Source organism: Pseudonaja textilis, chromosome 3 (genome assembly GCF_049901715.1).
Source record: "Pseudonaja textilis isolate UNSWEBS1 chromosome 3, rPseTex1.2, whole genome shotgun sequence".
Classification (NCBI taxonomy): domain Eukaryota; kingdom Metazoa; phylum Chordata; class Lepidosauria; order Squamata; family Elapidae; genus Pseudonaja; species Pseudonaja textilis.
In genome coordinates, this window is record NC_141992.1 from 65,606,307 (window position 1) to 65,624,776 (window position 18,470).

At 34.9% G+C, this 18,470-nt stretch overlaps 1 protein-coding gene and 1 long non-coding RNA gene across 14 annotated transcripts in view; one reads left to right on the forward strand and one right to left on the reverse strand.

Moving 5' to 3' along the window:
• The window catches only part of NFIA (nuclear factor I A), a 485,231-nt gene that overhangs the window by 233,080 nt on the left and 233,681 nt on the right, over positions 1–18,470 (forward strand). The window lies entirely within an intron of this gene.
• LOC148126149 (uncharacterized) overlaps positions 1–18,470 on the reverse strand; it is a 38,440-nt gene that overhangs the window by 4,642 nt on the left and 15,328 nt on the right. Inside the window, exons 2-4 of one of the 2 annotated variants that reach the window (XR_015742887.1) lie at positions 9,861–9,933; positions 9,003–9,106; positions 6,949–7,038 (exon numbers count right to left, since the gene is read on the reverse strand). This is a non-coding gene — a long non-coding RNA (uncharacterized LOC148126149). Of the gene's footprint in view, positions 1–6,948; positions 7,039–9,002; positions 9,107–9,860; positions 9,934–18,470 lie in introns of those variants that run through there. The other variant, XR_015742888.1, reaches the window with a different exon arrangement.

The window sequence follows — 18,470 nt, forward strand, 5'->3', positions numbered from 1 at the left end:
TTTTTAAGGCTATCCATTCATCATCACTTCATATGCAGCTGATGGGATTGTTGGAATGACTCTTAATACTTAGGAGTCTCAAGTGGCTACTTTTAAGTGACATTTTCTGTTTCTGTTCCTGTGTCCTTTAGCAACTTCCTTGGGGATGCTTGGTTCACGCTTTTTTAGAATTCATTTAAGCAAAGCTCTTAAGGAGGCATTTGCATTAGGCAATTGCTTTCACTCTTACTGGTTTCAGTAGAATACAAGCATCTAGGTAAAGTCAACTGCTTACAGTATGATCATTCTGATTCTGTATGATTCAGTATGATTCAGAATGATCCATGAAGATCAAAAGTGCTTGAGGGCATCTAGAGTTCGGTTGAACAGATGCTTGTATGCAAAGCAGTCTATCACACATTAACCTATATCAGTTTTAGATGGATGGATGGATGGATGGATGGATGGATGGATGGATGGATAGAATAAACCATAGAATAACAGAATTGGAAGGGACCTTGGAAGTCATCTAGTCCAACCCCCTGCTCGGGCAGGAGAATCTTTTCCAAATATTAGCTTCTACCTAGAGGCTAATATTAGCCTCTACCTAGGATCCATAGATGGATGGATGGATGGATGGATGGATGGATGGATGGATGGATAGATAGATAGATAGATAGATAGATAGATAGATAGATAGACAGACAGACAGACAGACAGACAGACAGACTCTGCCCCCTTTGTATTTTCAAGTAGCTCTTTTGAAGCAATATTTTTCTCATAAAGCTACCAACTTTAAGTGACAGAGATTTATTTGCTGTTGGAGAAATCGAAGTGAAGAGCTTCTCACTCAAGAAGCAGAACTAAATCACTTGGATTAACAGGGAGTTGTTGACAGTCCTTGGCCTGGAGGCTAATGGTTAAAATTGACTGCACTGTCATATTTAAATATTCTAATTTTCTTGTATTTGTAGTGTGGAGTGTCTATTAGCATACGTATTGTTCTCTATAAAACCTTTATTCCATTTAACTTAAAGCCTGCCGCTCTAATACTGTTGCTTTACATTTGTATAAAGATTTAACTAGTATAGTACTTGCCAATATCTTGATCTATTCCGTTTTGCACAGTGAAGGTTTTTCATTAGCACAGCATTCATGCATGTTTGATAGCAGCTAACTGATGTAATTAACCAGCATGTCAAAGGTTATTTATTTCTTGCACATGCAACAATCTTTCTATGGTAAGGAGTGGTTTCTGCTGACATAGTCTGTATGTAAACATGCTAAACTACAAGCCATTGCCCTCACAGTCTGCACTGTACTTGCAAATTACAAGTACTGATTCCATTTAAAGTAAAGTTAAAATAATGAGATTTGCATTAAATTTACCAGAGCTCTATGTGAAGATGCAGTAAGGAGTACAAATTAAAGAGAGATCAGAAAGGAGAGTCATAAGTCAAGGAGAGGAAGAACAAATTGCCTGTTGGATTGTAGGTCAATTAACTACAGAAATGTATTGCTGTATTTCTGTGCCCTGTGTGCTTTCTTGCTTGTTGCTTTTTTATTTTACTTCTCGAATCAGTTCTCTGAGGGACTAATCCCCTAACTCAATTTGTCCTTCTCTGTGAATACAGGCAGAATTAAGCCTGCTGATAATAAATGTCTATTGTGTATAATAAATAATTAAAAATATAAATAAATGTCTCTGGAACTGAAATTTATTTCCTTCACTCTATTTCCAGCCTCTTTCAGAATCAAGAGATCAGGGCCTTGAATAAGATTTAAGAAAAGTATGCCTGCTGAAAAAATATGGTTTATTTTGGAAAGAAAAGTTTCTTTTTCTTCAGGAAGAACCTGCATTATTAAGTATGATATCAACATTATTTCCACTTTGAAAAACTCTATTGCTGAAAACACTACATTATTCCTATACGGTAGACATAGCGTTAACATTTTAGGATTGTATTTGTTTAGTGGGGAATCCTTTTTCATTTAAAGAAAAAGAGGATATTCATTCACTTTTGGTTGTTTATGAAGAGATTCTGTTCATTTTGGTTTATACATTTGTACCCCATCTTTGTTATTGTAACTCAACACAGCAGACATATCTGATGCGCCTTCCTCCTTATTTTCCCTTCAACAATCCTGTGAGGTGGCTTGGGCTGAGAGAGAATAAATGGACCAAGTCACCCAGCTGGCTTTCATAGCTAAGGCAGTACTTGAAGTCACGATGTCTCGTTTTCTACCCTGGTGGCACTAGACCAAATATGGCCGATAATCAGGGCAAAATCAATGGTACAGCAGTATTAGCAAATGCAGAACCTGCTTTTGTACAATATAATGAATGGAATTACATGATATATTGTCATTTATGGTCACTTCAATATAGTCTTTTATTTTTTAGGAAGATAATTAAACGTTCTAAAGCAGGATTCTCAACCTGAGAAACTTTTAAGAAGTATAGACTTCAACTGGCTGGGGAATCCTGGGATTTGAAGTCTACATATCTCAGAGTTGCCAAGGTTAAGAAACCACAATCTAGAATTAAAGGAAAATAATCACCCTTTTAAACCTTATCATGTGTTGATAAAAGAAAAACTTGGGGAAAAAAGAATTGAACTCCAATTTTCTCAAATTGCTATATCTGTATCTGAGACATTACAAACTGTGTGCTATGTTTGTTACAACTCAACCTCTACATCAGGGGTGTCAAACTCGCATCATCATGGAGGCATCACGTGATGTATCATGACTTTTTCCCCCTTTCCTAAATTAGATGTGGGCATGGCCAACACGCAGGGCAACCAAAGAAGATCCAGATGATCTGCTGGGACTCAAGAGGCAGAGAATAGATGGGGGCGGGGCCAGTCAAAGGTGGCTTTTTCCGGTTCTCCAAACTACTCAAAATTTCCACTACCAGTTCTCCAGAACTGGTCAGAACCTGCTGAATACCACCTCTGTTAATATCCTGGAAAATGCAGTGCAAATAGCTTATCAGAATTGAACTTTTCTTCTGAATGAAAATGGGTCCTGTCAATAGATGCTGCCTTATTGATCATGAAGAGTTCTGATCTGAAACGTTGCTTTAAACACCATACACAGAAACATTTTATTCCGTAGAGTTTTCAGATAAGGCCATTGGCACTGCTCCGGTCTTATACAGCCACACAATTTGTCTTAATTTTTGTGGTACTGTCTAAGCAAGTGTTAGTTTATAGGAGGCCACCACATAGGATCTTATGAAGACCAGCAAACGTCTTCATGTGGTTGGCTTGGCAATAAGATGATTTAATAATCTGTGTGCCCATTTTAAAGAGGTTTGGCTGCTTACCATCCAGCCTGCCTCAGGCATGATTTACTTAACCATATGCTGCCATAGAAGCAGCTGGATTTGATTGTATCTACCAAACTCTGAGGTTTATCCTCCAAACAGCTCACGGCTGCCACTTGACTTGGCTGTATGCCCCTGAAATCATTTGTGTTTTAAAGGAGGACAGTAAAAACTTTTAACATGGATCTAGATGTTGACAATCTGAATTGATGAATTGATCCTCTGAGGGTCTATAAGCAATTTGCTGAAACATCAGTAATAAAACTTGACATTATCCACTGCTTACTTGCTGATATTGTCTGTTGTTGAATATGCATGCATGAGTTGTAATTGTCACATATATATAGTTTCAGTGCCTCTCAAGATGCAGCTGATTTGACCATTGTGTTGTAACTGATTTAGCTGCACCATTTTAAGCTTTAACTACTGATTTTTTTAAATTGTATTTTACTAATTTATTTTTTCCTGATATTTTGAATGGTGAAAATTTAGGCATGCATTTTGTTTTAATATAAACTAGGATAGCACTGAAGCCAGATAGTGTTTCATCAGCTGAAATCATATTGCAAAATGCCCTGAAGCATAATGCACATCAAGGATGTATCTCTGGATTTCAGCAGAAATCTTGCTTTTTTCTGAAGTAATAAATACCAGTAAAGTTGCCTAGAAGCACCATAACATCTCTTTAAATTTGGTCTAACATCAGAGAATATGTTAGAGACATGGGAAGGTCAACTTCAATGGCAAGCAGAAAGATTTTTTGGCTACTAAGGCCAATTCAATACTTGTGGAGTATGCTTTCTTTGTTATTTGACGATGGAGCCATTCCAGCAGAATGATAATCCAACCAAGCTTACCTAGAGTCATCTATGGTATTCATTATATTATTGCCTTATTCCCAAGGATGAAATCATTAGCCTTTTAATAATGGAATTTGATTATTATAGCACCAAGGAATATATTCACTTTTTTAAAAAAAATAAGGAACACATTCTGTTATTGAGCTAAAGTGTTCAATCAATGGTGTGTATTGTGATGGGTCAACAGACTGGGAGATTCATCAAACTTGTGTTCAAAAGGAAAAAAAAAATGTTTGTTGACCTTACTACTTCTGGTTCCTACCATAATATATGATGTGAGTAACTGCACTCTTTTGTTTGAGATTTGTGTATTTTTTAACCTGCTCTTTTATTTTGTATTTTTCTTGATATGGCATTTCATCTTCAAGCCTTTAAAATATGGAGTAGATATTTGGGTGAAAGGTGGAAGGTCTTAATTATGCAAAACATTCTCTTTTTGGACCAACACAAAAAGCTCATTTTGCAGACATTCTTCTCTCACTAAAGCACTATCCAGCTCTGTCTTTGCCTTGGAGTCTTTGATAGGATGAACACAGTAATTGACAGAGGTCTTTGGTTTGAGAAGGCTGAAAGTTTTATTAGTGTTGACAATGTGTGAACTTGACATCTTTGTAATAACAAGGTTTAAAATTTTGAATTATTCATGTCTTGCTTTGAATGTGGGCTTACTCTGTAAGTAGCTATAGTTGAGAATACTTGGAAAGATATTAATTAAGTAAATAACAATGTTCTAAAAGATCATATGAAATTTTTTCCCCTGTGATTTCAATATAATAACAGGAAACTAGATATATTGCATATTTAATTCACAAATGAATTTTCAGAAGCTTAGAAGGAAACTTAGCTCTTGTTATATTCAGATAAACCATCAACTGATTTATATTCTCTGCTAATGAATATATTTTCATTTGAATCTCATTCAACTCTATCGTGATAATAGAGAACCGTGATTTAGTCATACTCCTAAATTAATCTAAAAATTTAAAAATTATTTCAGAATGTAGCTATATTTTCAGACATGAGTCATGGTTCAACATGATAGTCATAAACAAGATTCAGTCTTAACTAGCATGAGCAATTGAGAGAGAATTTAGAAAATTTGGTAATTTAGTTGGTCATAATTGTCCTTGTCATTCAAACGGGAAACTTCTAGATACCATTATTACAAAAAAATAAATTCTAGAGGGTTTTTTTAGGAGATGAAAGGGGACCACAGAAGCCTATCTATTATCCTAGATCATGTATATCATGTTAAAAGATGGTTCATTATGATGCATGAAATCAGCCTAAATGAACCAGACTATTGAAGTAAGATTTATAGATAACAATGATACTATAATACAAGTATCAAAGTAAACTCTGGGGTTAAAGTTTACAATGATACTGCTTGTTAAAATGTTAGATCTAAAGAGGTAGTTTATGCAGACATAGAAAGGTCTGTACCATATGTTTTAGAATGGAATACCTGGATATGTATGTATGTATGTATATATGTATGTATGTATGTATGTATGTCATTCAGCTTTGTTCGGGTATTTTCCCACGTCATTGTAGTTGTACTTTTAAAGTTGTAGCAACGTTTCGGAAGAATCTCATCAGATGAGATTCTGCTGAAACGTTGCTACAACTTTAAAAGCACAAGTACAATGACGTGGGAAAATACCCGAACAAAGCTGAATTTTATATATGAAGAACTGCCTGATGCATAGAGGAGTCTGCTGAAGGGAAGTTATTTTATACAAGACCCAACTATAATATTTTATTAGCTGGTATCTTCCTTTGCTTTAGTATCAAATAAATATTCTACCATGGTATTGATAGCATTGTTGAAATAAAAGCACTGCACTACATGGCTATCAAAAACCTCCTAAGTAATTTTTGTGAGGAGGAGGAGGAAACATCGCACAAAGTAGATTTCAATGTACCTCTTTAAATTTACCTTGGACAATCCCTCTAAATGTCATGAAAGTTTTCCTTTCCAATTCAGGTCTGCTTCATTCTTTTCCAAATGTATTTGTTTGAAGTGACTCCTGTGTAAGCCGTGCACAAAGTTAATGCCATTTGTCTGGTTTTGACACATGATTTACTTTACCATGTATTGAAAATGGAATTAACACCAGGGAGGTCTATGCTACAAAGGTCAGTGAAAGTGCAGTGCACAGAGTTCTGTACTAAAAATACATAGCACAAAATATTGTTCTTGTTATTTCCAAAGCTCATGATAAGACAGTTAAGGAGGAGGTATGAATTATGGTTGTGCAATAAAACTATAATGCCTGAACCTCTGTGTTTGAATTGTACTAGGCACACAGATATTTGAAGAGTGTTTACATTTCACACTGATGCACACAGTTCTTGGGGCACTTGTATACTTCTGTATAAGTATGTACCTAAGAGAGAGGTAGGGATCATATGTTTTTCTGGTTAATTTTCAATCTAGGAAGGAGGGTAAAAGTAGATCCTGGGTTTTTGCATTCCAGTGGTTGCATTACCTTTCAATCAGCATGGTATTGCTGCTACGTTGGCACTTCCTTTCTATATCTTTTTTTCTCATTTTATGTTTAGTGAAGTGGCTGCAAAGATTACAAGATGTAATATAAATCCCATTCGAAAATATTCTGTGATGTCAGAGCATAGACATTTCCATGTAGTTTTTTTTTAAAAAAATAACAATAATACACAGTCCCCAACTAAAAACTATTCCATTTAATGACAGTTCAGATTTATAACGGCACTGAAAAAAGTGACTTATGACAATTTTTCACATTTTTCACATTTATGTGGTCAAATTTCAGGTGGTTGGTATTCATGATAGTTACAGCATCCCAGGGCGCTAGGATTGTCCCTTGCAACCTTCCTGGGGAGCTTCTGACAAGCAAAGTCAATGGGGAAAACCAGATTCACTTAATGATCACATGATTCACTTAAAACAACTGTAGCAAAAATATCAACAAAATGAGGCATGACTCACTTAACAACTGATTTGTTTAACAGGGGAATTACCAATCTATATTAAATCAACTTCTAAATTACCTCAAATTTTACCAAAATGGTATTTCACCAAAATTTGAAGTAATTTAGAAGTTGATTTAATATAACAGGTAATACCTGTATATATAGTGAGGCATTACTCAGGAAACCCGAGGCTAAAACCACATTACAGATAGTCCTTGACTTACAATTATTTATGTATTTATTTATTTCTTTATTATTAATTGTTCAAAGTTACAACATCCCTGAAAAAAAGTGATTTATGACAGTTTTTTATTCTTACAACTGTTGCAGTATCCACATGGTCACATGATCCAAATTTGGATGCTTGACAAGTGGTGTGTATTTATGGGTGGCTCAGGAATTCTGGGAGTTGAAGTCCATAGGTTGTTGTGACGTTACCATAGTTGCTCACCCTTGATCTACATTGATATCTGCAGGAAGTTGCTCCTTACAAGGGGAGGGAGAGGAAATTGAGGAAAGCTAGGCTTATGCTGTTCTGCAGAAACACTCACTATTACGAGAGATCAAGAAGCTTTTGGAGACTTTTAAAGTGAAGGAACCTGCTTCCTAGGACTATGGGATTTGTATCAGAAAAAATAATCTTCTTGATAGCTTGATGAATTGCCAGTCATGATTATGGGAGATGAGACAATGTGATACTGGAGGGCAGAACTCAATTGAAAACAATGTGGCCACAATATTGGAAAACACTTGCATTCCTAGGCTCATGATTGGGTGTATCTTGCCCAGAGGAGAATGAGAAAGCATACTGCACTGATTTATGAATAGATTTTGGTCATTATTAGTGATTTTAGCTTAGTTTAAACCTATACAGTGATTGTCTTTTTATTTGAATTTGTCCACTGAAGAGCAATAGAAAGCTCTGAGGGGAATAATACCGCTTTGCAACATGACAAATGCCTGACTAACTTTTTTTCCTAAACTCAGTTTACACAACTGATATGGGAAATGGATTCTGGTTTTGTAAGAGAAGTGCAGTGAAAACACTTGACTATCTCTATGCACCTTAGGTAGTTTTGGAATCTTTTTGAAAGTATTTAAATGAATGTCCAGGCTCAGTGACCAAGAACACCAAGCTTGGTTATGTTACATCTTCTCTTATTACATAATGCTGTGTCACTTATGGAAATATCAATAGCACTTAGACATATACTGCTTCACAGCTCTCTCTAAGCAGTTTACAGAGTCAGCATATCATCCCCAACAATTTTAATGGTTATACATGGGAGACATTTTATTTTGTGCACTTTTTGAAATCTCTAATCCTGAAACATCCAATGATTGGTGTAAGAGAAGAAATGGCAGAATCTGGGAGCAGAGTAAAAAGGGGGATCAGACTAGAATTCTTATGTAGCCACAAGCAAACTTAGTTCAACCCCCTCTCTTGAATGCCATTGGCCCTAATTTAACTCACACCAAATGCTGACCATTAGTTGATAAGATTCTTATGTGTAGGCTTTTTGCAATAAATCAGTTTAATTGAACCTTCTGACCATTACTGGTGTTGATCCTGTGGTGAAGTTCATTGATCTTAAAAAAAGTTTCTTACAAAATGTTGTTTTTCTGTGTTTACAGAAGAAAATAAATTAATGGGCCAGAGGAAATTGGATGAGGTCCTGTATTCTTGCTGCATCTTTACATTGACCTATTGAATAGGAACATTCATTTTATCTAAGCATTGGCAAAACATGTACTTATTTTTAAACATCCTAGCTCTTTTTATTTATCCAGCTTCTGGACAAAGAATGCATTTTTTCTAAATCTGGTTTGAATGTTATTCACACCTTTTCTCAATGCATTGGAGAATTTGTTCTCACCTGTGGTATGTTGATTTGAGAGATATCCAAATTGGATTGTAAATGGAACCAACATGAATCCAAATCCTTCTGCATCTTCAATGAGGCTTCCCTTCAAAGTAGACCTGAGTAGGAAACCAAACTTGTGAATGCTAATTATTTTATTATACGTTTACAATAACAGAATCTTGCAAGTCTGAACGTGCTTCTCTCTTCCCTCCCTTAATCTACAAGAAAAAAAAGGGAGGCTCAGTCCTGAGAAGCTGTCTCAAATTACATTTTCTGTCTTGGACTCAAATTCCTTTTGTGTGATCCTTGTCTTGGTTGTGACTCTTGCTCTAGTTCCTTCAAGGTTACTCTTATAACCCATTACAATTACTTTTTACACTATTGAAGGGACCTTGAGATAGAGACAGTCTGAAAAGAATAGGTACAGTTTTCCCTAAAATTGTTATATAAAAGTAACTTTCAGGGTGAATCAAAAAAGAAAGAGAGAGAAAGAGATTTAGTTTTGTGACTGCCCAACTTTAGTTTCTATTTACAGTGAATGATTTGTTGGGACTTGCCATCCAAGTGCTGCAGCGAAGAATGTAGAAGCAATTTATTGCAAGGCTGCCGTGAACCAAAATAGTTTTTAATAGTTTTGTCTCCCGGAAGCAAAAACAGAAATGTTTTGAAGGAAGTCGTATTATGTGGAAGTGTGTATTATTGGATGATTATTTGGAAAATGCTGAATGTCCAGGTTGAACCTCCGTCATATATCCCAATCAGGGGTGGAATTCCACTGGTATAACAATCGGTTTAGTGATCACATGCTCTGCGTGTGCACACATGCTTTGCGCGTGTATGCTCCACATTTAAAAAAGCTCTAATACTTACCTTCTATTGCAGTCCCTGTGAATAAAACAGCTGAGGCACATCAAACCGCTCTGCTGCGTGAATCAGCTGTACTCTGAAAAAAGGAAATAAAGCTCAGGAAAGAGCAGGGGCAGGCGGGGGGGCACATGCTCATCACAGCGAACCAGTTCGCTGCCAGCTGACCTTTGAAGCAAGGGATTCACCCGAACCAGTCCGAACCGGTAGAATTCACCCCTGATCCCAATCCAGTAACTGAGCTGTAGTCTGCAATCTTTTATTTGGAACTGAATTGAATCCTGGAAACAGCATGTTTTCATGATAAATGAACACCTCACATTCAGATATATTCACCTATCATCCTTTTTTAAGCTAATGCGTGCCTAAAATTTATTAACTGTAAGGAAATAATTTTTTCTTGATAAAATTACATTGTGTTATTTTATTGATAATACACATCATAGTTTGTTTTTAAAAGAAAAGAAAATGCAAAGATATAATGATCTTTTTAAAGGGTGGCTAAAAACATAACAGGTGTCAAACACTATTAATATATCATCTAATTATAGATATGACAATTGTAGGGGACCTGTTCATTGTGTTCAGGTCAGAATTACACATCAGTAGGTTATAGGCTATTAATAAAGGACCTAAAGCAATGCAGCTACATAAAATTATTAAAATTCCTGAAGCAGATAAAAAAATTACATTAAATTAAACTTTTAATTTTTCTGCTTTATCTGTTAGATCTGGGAGGATGGTTCAAGAACAGAGGCAAGACTCAGATAACAACAACAGCTCTTTATTAGTGACTTCAGATCTGAGCAAACTATCCCGGCCGCAGCAGCCCCTTATATAGGGCTGGCTGCGGCTAGGCAGCCAATGAAGGCGATTTGAGTTTGCCGCTCTTGGCTGGGCCAATTGCGGCAGCCCGTTTACTAGCCAATCGGATCAGTCTGCGGTGACCAATCACGATCTGCTATTCGCGGGCCAATCAGAGTTGCAGGCTTTCGAGCCTGCTAGTCCGGAACACTATCCAGCTACTCATTTGACAAATTATAATAAATGACATAAGCTGATTATGTTGAAGTTAGCTGATTATGTTCCATCTTCTGTTGTAAAATAAGTTTTTAAATAGCAATAATAAGGTTTCTTATATTTTGATACTATTTTATTTGAAGCTGTAGGTTTCTGAAAATATTTTAGTTATGAATCAAACTGTGAGTTTACTCTTTTTAAAACACTGTCTCTAAAATTGTTGTTGGAGAGAAAAAAACCAAACCGATATTACAGTAACCATTGTAGTTGTTCTGTTTATGAATTTGGTAATGTATTTTCTTAGAATGAAAAGTGGTTTGTATAAAGTTAATAGTTCTGAAAGTAAGAAATTACCTTAAAACCATCCATGGTTTTACCATCCAAAAATCCATGTAGCTTTCTCAGAATAGATTGAAATATTGCTTTATTTTTGTGGGCTCGGTCATGAATTGAGAGGAATTATATTTTTTTTCTAAGAATTTACAGTGCTTCTTCTCCCATAACAAGATACAGATGATTCAATAAAGTGTTTTTGCTTTCTTGGTCAAAATATATTGCAATTTATGTTGTATACTATAGGACTTTGTATACTATGGTGAACTTATTATTGTAGGCAGTTTACAATGAGGATATGGCTTCTACAAGAGCTTTTTCTGGAGAAAATGCAGGGGAATTTTAAAAGAGTTGAATGATTGAATTTCAGCTTTAAAAATCCCAGAATTTAAAACAGTGGGGGAAAATAATCATGTTTAGTTTTTACAGTATAAATATCCAGAATTCATGGAGAAAAATGATACATAATAATTATCCTTTCATGCCTAGTTACTCAGAGGATGATATTACCAATATCTATTCTACTTAGTGATTAAAGGTCTACTGTACAACAGGAAAAAGTCCACTGAGACCCAATGTACCAAACAAAAATATCAACCTCATGAGCAGAAGTCTCAGCCTTTTCTTTTTCTTGTGAAAAAAATGTCAGTGTTTCTCCAAGAAGAGTTTTACTGTATATACCTAGTATTCTGTACATAAGAATTGTAATGATATAATTGAGGCCTAGCCATCATTTAAATACCTCTTAATTTGAGTCCAGGTTAATGATGGTAGCCAATATGACCTCTGTTAAAAGTCAGTATATTTTATTTTTTAAAATAGAATATTTATTCATTTAATTTTCCTCTCAAATATTAGAAAACCAGATGACTACCATACTAATGGAAGACATTTTTTGAAAACTTCCACAAAATGCACAAATGTATTTGGTTTTATATAATAGATGCTCACTGACTAGCATCTAAGCCATAAAACAATAAAAGTTAGAGCTTGATTTTTTTTAAATCTTATCTTTTTTTCTTCCTGTCTCTTTTTCTTTTCTTGATTGCAGCCCTTAAAATTGAAGCGAAAAGTATGTGAAATTCAGAGGACTTCTTTGAACAGATATGAACTCTTGGCTAAATGTCAGTTTTTTCCCAGACTTGTTTTCTGTTTCAACCAGACTGCTCCATGTGGCCGAGATTCTAAAATATAATAAAACAGCTGGGGTTGTGTTTTGCAACATCACTGTTATTAAACTTCTAAAAGAACAGCTCCTGAGCAGCCTTTCTCAGTTACCTAGTCCAGTCCAACCCATCTAATCTAACCTGCAGCTTTGCAGAGTGACAATTGTTTACATTATCCCTGTCTAGCAATACTTGTCTGAGTAGAGTATTATACAAGCTCTACAGCAACATGGATACCTAAGAGTAGTTATGCCTCTTTAGGACTCCAGTAATACTGCATTCTCAAAAAGCTAAATGGGCATGCACTGCAGGTAGTCCTTGAATTACTAACCCAATTGAGCCCAAAATGTATGTTGCTAAGTGAAACATTTGTTAAGTGAGTTTGTCTTATTTTACAACTTTTCTTCCCACAGTGAATCATGGCATTTGTTAAGTTAATAACATGGTTGTTAAATGAATTTGGATTTCCCATTTACTTTGCTCATCAGAAGTTACAGCTTTGCTCGTAACGGAGAAGGTCGCAAAAGCTGATTATATGACCTTTTCTTTACAACAGACTTAGACTGACATGGAGATTACATGTAGTCCTAAATTTGCTTTATAAACTTTAATGGTTGGGCTGACATTTCACCCTAAGATTTTTTTTATACCAGGGTATCCCAAAGTGATCATTCTGGATCCTTAAGAGGTGATAGAACTATCCATTATTGTTGTTATTTTCATATGATAAATGTTTGTGAGTTGACGAACAATCCGAAAGAGTTGGGGGACCCCTGCTCTATAGTATCATTAGAAAATTTGAAGATTACTCTTCTCAATATTTGCATGTGTGCTTTTGAGTGGTGACCAGCCATTTCCCATAATATTCCAAAATCTAAAATTAGATTGTACTTCTACTTCATCCCTTTGCAATGCATCCTGGGAAACTGCTGTTTGCGAATAACATGTTCAAAGTAACCTTAGACTCATGATATGCCTTATTCCCATTGAAATGAAAAATCAATATCTAAACAGTACCATTCCAGAATCTAGGTTGAGAACTTTCATGATTTGTGTTCTTCAATTAAAAAATAGAAAATGAAGACAAAAAGGTTTCTTTTCTTTTCATTGTCCTAGACATACTTTTTTCCCCATGTGAGGAAATTTGTTTATATTTTGAATGGAAATGCCCCACCTGCGACCCAAAGAATATCCTCAGTGTAGACTTACCACTTCTCAGTGAAAACCTGACCTTCATTTCACAAAGTCTTTGGATCCTGGCCATTGCATTTAGTCTGGCTATCAGTGAAAACAGAATCTGTCAGTTTTGAAGAGCACAGATTAGAAAGGAATGTGCACGTTTGGAAACGTGGCAGCTCGCAGTACTGTGTATGATTTGAATTAAACCTTTTTGAGAAAGCCGAATAGCTGCAGGCCACATTTCAAGGAAAAGCAGCAGTACAGAGGGTTGTCTGTGGTTTATTCACTGTGTAACAGACCAACTTTCTCTTGTTTTAACACAGGGGAGGAAAATGGGACTGGTCTCCTTCAGACCAACCACACAGCTTCTCAGCTGACCACAAAAAGGAAGCTAAGCAGGCAGAGTGAGGATTAATATCCACTGTCTCTTAAGCCAAGAGGGTGTGAGAACTTTTTATAGGGAACTTTTTTTCCTTCCTTGCCTTTTGCCAGACTGACGGTGTGGTCAGAGTTTAGACATCTTGAAACAAGCACAAGTTTGCATTACATTGTATTCCAGGCTTCTTTTTTTAAATTGCATCTTAAATTCGTTTATGCCCACTGCTGAGCTTTTAGCAGGGCAAAACCACTAATAGCTTTGTGCTACTTGCTGGAGCAGTATGAAACATTAAACAATATGTCTTGAGCATTCTAGGCAGTTGGTAGATTCTGACTGCCTGACAGACTAGAGCCATGGTTAATGAAATAATAAAACCCAATTCTTTATTCCATGAAAAGAATAAAATTAAAATTATGGAACTCAATTATTAAATGCAATTCTTGAATTAGTCATTCAACCATTTGTAATTTGTTGATCTTCTAAGAAATATAATGATCTAGTATTTCTTCATTGTTGCCTATTTTGTAGTTTGGACAATTGTCTGAATTTATAGACATGTTATAACAGTACAGTGATATATGAATGGTTTCTTTAAAACTTACATTCTTAAGTTGTACTTCTAATATTAATATCTATTCTGCAGTGTGTAGTTATTAATTTAATGATGTCATAATAAATCTAAGGGTATAATTTGGATCACTAGTTAATAAGATCATTTTGTTCATGGAAAACTATACACCGTAACTGGTAATTGTACATATGTTTAGCCAAAAAGTAGAGGGTGTTTGACTGGCTCATCCAGAATTATTTTTGATAGAAAAAAGCAAACTTGATTTCCATCTTAGTATTATATTTCAAGGTTGTTATTAAGAATATTATATTGAAGAAATAATGCTCCCTGAAACAAGTATACTTCACAGAAATCTCCTTCTTTTCAGATATTCTTTGATTATTTGTTCTTTGTTTATATTCGACTTATTGCAGAACAGGAAATAGAAAGTAAGTTGAAGCTTTCTGTTAATTTATTTGTGCTGAATTGAAAGGCCTGAGCTGAATTCTAATATTTTTTTTCATTGTTGAAGCATTATATTATAATAAAAGGTATCCATTGGTCAGTGTCTTATTTTAAACTCTTTTCTGAAGGTACATTGTACAGGTTTGAATACATTAGCTTTTTGATAGAATCACCAAAAACAATAGCTTAAATAGAATTAAGACAGGCTAATTGTATTCTTTATAGTATATAATGAGGAAAATATAAAGCAGCCATGTTGCACATAATAATATAACTATATAGTCATATATATATATATAGAGAGAGAGAGAGTTGGTATTTTAATGAAATGGATCATTATTAACATGAAAATAATAAGCAAATATGTTATAATGCAAAAGTTTGGTCCAATATGTTCCAACACCTAGGACCCCAATAAGACATGCATAGGACTATGTGTAGATACCTCCTTTGGCATTCAGTAGGCTTTATATTACCTGATTTGATTTTTATATATTATTTTATTTCAAAGCAATTCCATGAAAAGTTAGTATATTACAAAATTGCAGCCTAAAAAGTTTATTAGTAAGCATCTCTCAAAGCCAGTAGGCATTTTATAAAATGAACAATGATAAGAGTTGTAACCCTGTGTTTCATTTGAAAGAGTGCTTACCTTCCCTCCAAGAAACAGAGGTAAGCTGAGGTGGCAGAGAATGTCCTAGAAAGCTAGTTGGGATGGTGAGAAGCAACTTCATCAGTTTATTTTCTGGTAAAAGAGAGCCTGTGATTTGCTCTTGGAATCCAAATAACCGATGCTTTTGGGGACCTTTCTTTTAGCCAATTGATTTAGACTTTATCTAGTTTCTCTTCAGATTGTGTAAACCTTTTGCCTTTAGAACTGATTGATTTGTTATTTCTAAGGAGAAAGTTACAAAAAAAATGATTTTCCTTTAAGATTCTATAGTCAGACATTTCTAAAAGACAAAATTTACAATTATATATTTTCGGAATAATTCAAGAGATGCAGCTTTTTATCAACACATGCTAACTTACAATATAATGAGTTAAAATATATTTGTTATCTCATGACTATATAGAAAGCATTTGGGGAGACAGTGGGGTACAGTGAAGTAATACAGTCCCATTGCTATTGCTGTATAGGCTTTGTAGATGCTTATGTAAAGAGTCAAGAAATCACTTAGTGTTAGTAGATGTATTTTCTTTAGTAAATTCTTTCAGGCTATTATTTCTCAGCCATTAAAATTTGCCATCTTGATACTTGGTTATTCACTATATACCATAAAATATTTATTAAGGTTATAGAACAAGTGCACTAGAAAAAAACACATGTGGAACAATATGCTGGCTGTACTGGATAAGAACATTTCTGCTGGGTTGCATCACTGTCTGTAAATTTTATTGATTATAATTAAGTTCGTCTGTATTGTCTCTGAGAACACACAAAGGTTTAAAATCAATATATTCATTAGAAAACCAGCTTGAAGGGAGGTTTAGTAGAAATAAGCAGCAAAGCTGCAGCTCTGGTGCATTTATAAGCATTAGAGGCTCATCATATTTTTCTATAAGAGAGAGGATTGGAATTCTATTTTCTTAATTTATCTTCGTATGTAACTGTTAACTCATTATCCATGTTCTTTATTTCAAGCCTCCATTAAAAAAGAACTGTACTTTTTGTCAATTGCAGGTTAAGCTCTGATTTCAGGTATCTAATTTTCATCCAAGTGGCTTCAGCTGCATTAATTTGCACAACACATCTGTCCTGCATCTGGATCATCTACTTTGATGACATATGGAACTATTATATACACACAGAATTGCATGCTGTCACCTTCCTGAAATTTGTGTTGAGTTAAATGGGCAACATTCTACTCTTTAATCTCTTGCAGCACAAAAAATAATGTACTTGGGCTCTCCAATTTCATTTTTTAAAACACTTCTTTTTAAAAATGTTTTGGTTCTATTAGCACAGTTCCATGATTCCATTATTCTCTATATAGAAACAAAGACCTTTGCACATTTATCTATTTGTGGAGCATTATTTTAAAAACACACCCAATAAAATTATAGTCAAATTGCAAGGTATTTTGCAGCACAAGGACTGTCTAACACATGCACAAAAGAAGAAATAACCGAAAAGGAAGCTTGTGGCACACAAATTAGCATTGCAATTATACATTGCACAATCCTTGATTCAATTAATGACAAATTGGTAAATAAATGACATTTGACTTGGTTCATACATAACTAGGCAATAAACCATATTCTAAAAAATATTGAGCAACACAGATTATTAGCATAGCAAAAATTGTGTTTTATTCCAATTTAGTCCTTTAAATTGCAGTAAAGCTAAACTAATCTGAGAACAAATAGTGATTAGCAGAGTTAACTACCACAGATAATTGTGTACTTCTCTATCTCATATTGCTAAGCCTGAACCTTAAAATGAAACATAAATCAGACCTGGAAGTAGCATTGAATAAGGAAGATAGTCACTTACAACCAAGAGGCAGACAACTAAAAAGTTGGCTACTGTCAAAAGCAAGACAAATCTTGGATAGGAAACTAGATGCTAATAGAGACATTATTATGAATCCCTTTATTAATCTCATTTTTACAGCTGAAAAATGAATTCCTTAACAAGACAGATTTTTAGCCTGGCTTTCCCAGCTTTTTATGAAAGCATACTTATCATACAGCATTACTGGAGAGAGGAAATGGATGTCAGGATAGGCTTGCCAGACATGAGGAGAGGAAAACATGTCTTCCTTTATGGCTTCAGGTCCTCTGTAGGACCTTGTTCTCTGCTACTCAATTGCTACTCAATTTATAGCCCAAATTTTGGCACTTTTGTGAGAATAGCATTGACTATTTATTGTTACTTATTAGAATTGTCTCACATAGGTCTGGGAGTCTTAAGAGCACAATGTGACAGATGTAGGATTTTCCCCCTGATTTTCAAAATTAGTTCAAACCAAACATGTCTTGTTCTGTATTTGTCTATGTACTGTATAGTCTAGGTATTTAAGATTTAAGGGTTGTTACTATTGCAGTGTTTTATTTGCAAAGTTATTCTCTCTGTTCTTCGAATATGTTTGTCTACCGGGTGACATTCTATACGTACAATGCAGCATGATCAAGTATATCACAAGTTCAAATGATATAAATCTTTCAAAGTGTTGAAATTTAGCATGTTTTAACAAAGGCTTACTCTGTAGCAAAGAGATAACAAACAATGGCAAAACCTGCCGTCTAGGGTTTACTTAGAAATACAATTTCCTTCTCTCACTACCCTCAACTCAGGTATTAAGAAAAAAATGTTCTGCTTATTTTCTGTAGAGGTTGTACCTTAGTAGCCATTGTCCAGAGCAAAGGTACCTCAGTATTTTTTAGGTAAATTGGAAGAACATTAGTTTATGAATTTTATTCCTGGCAACAGTATACAAAGAGGCCTGGAAGCATCTGCTATAGCAATATCTCCTTTGTTTTGTATATTTTTGGTTCATTAAAACAGATGTTAATTGTGG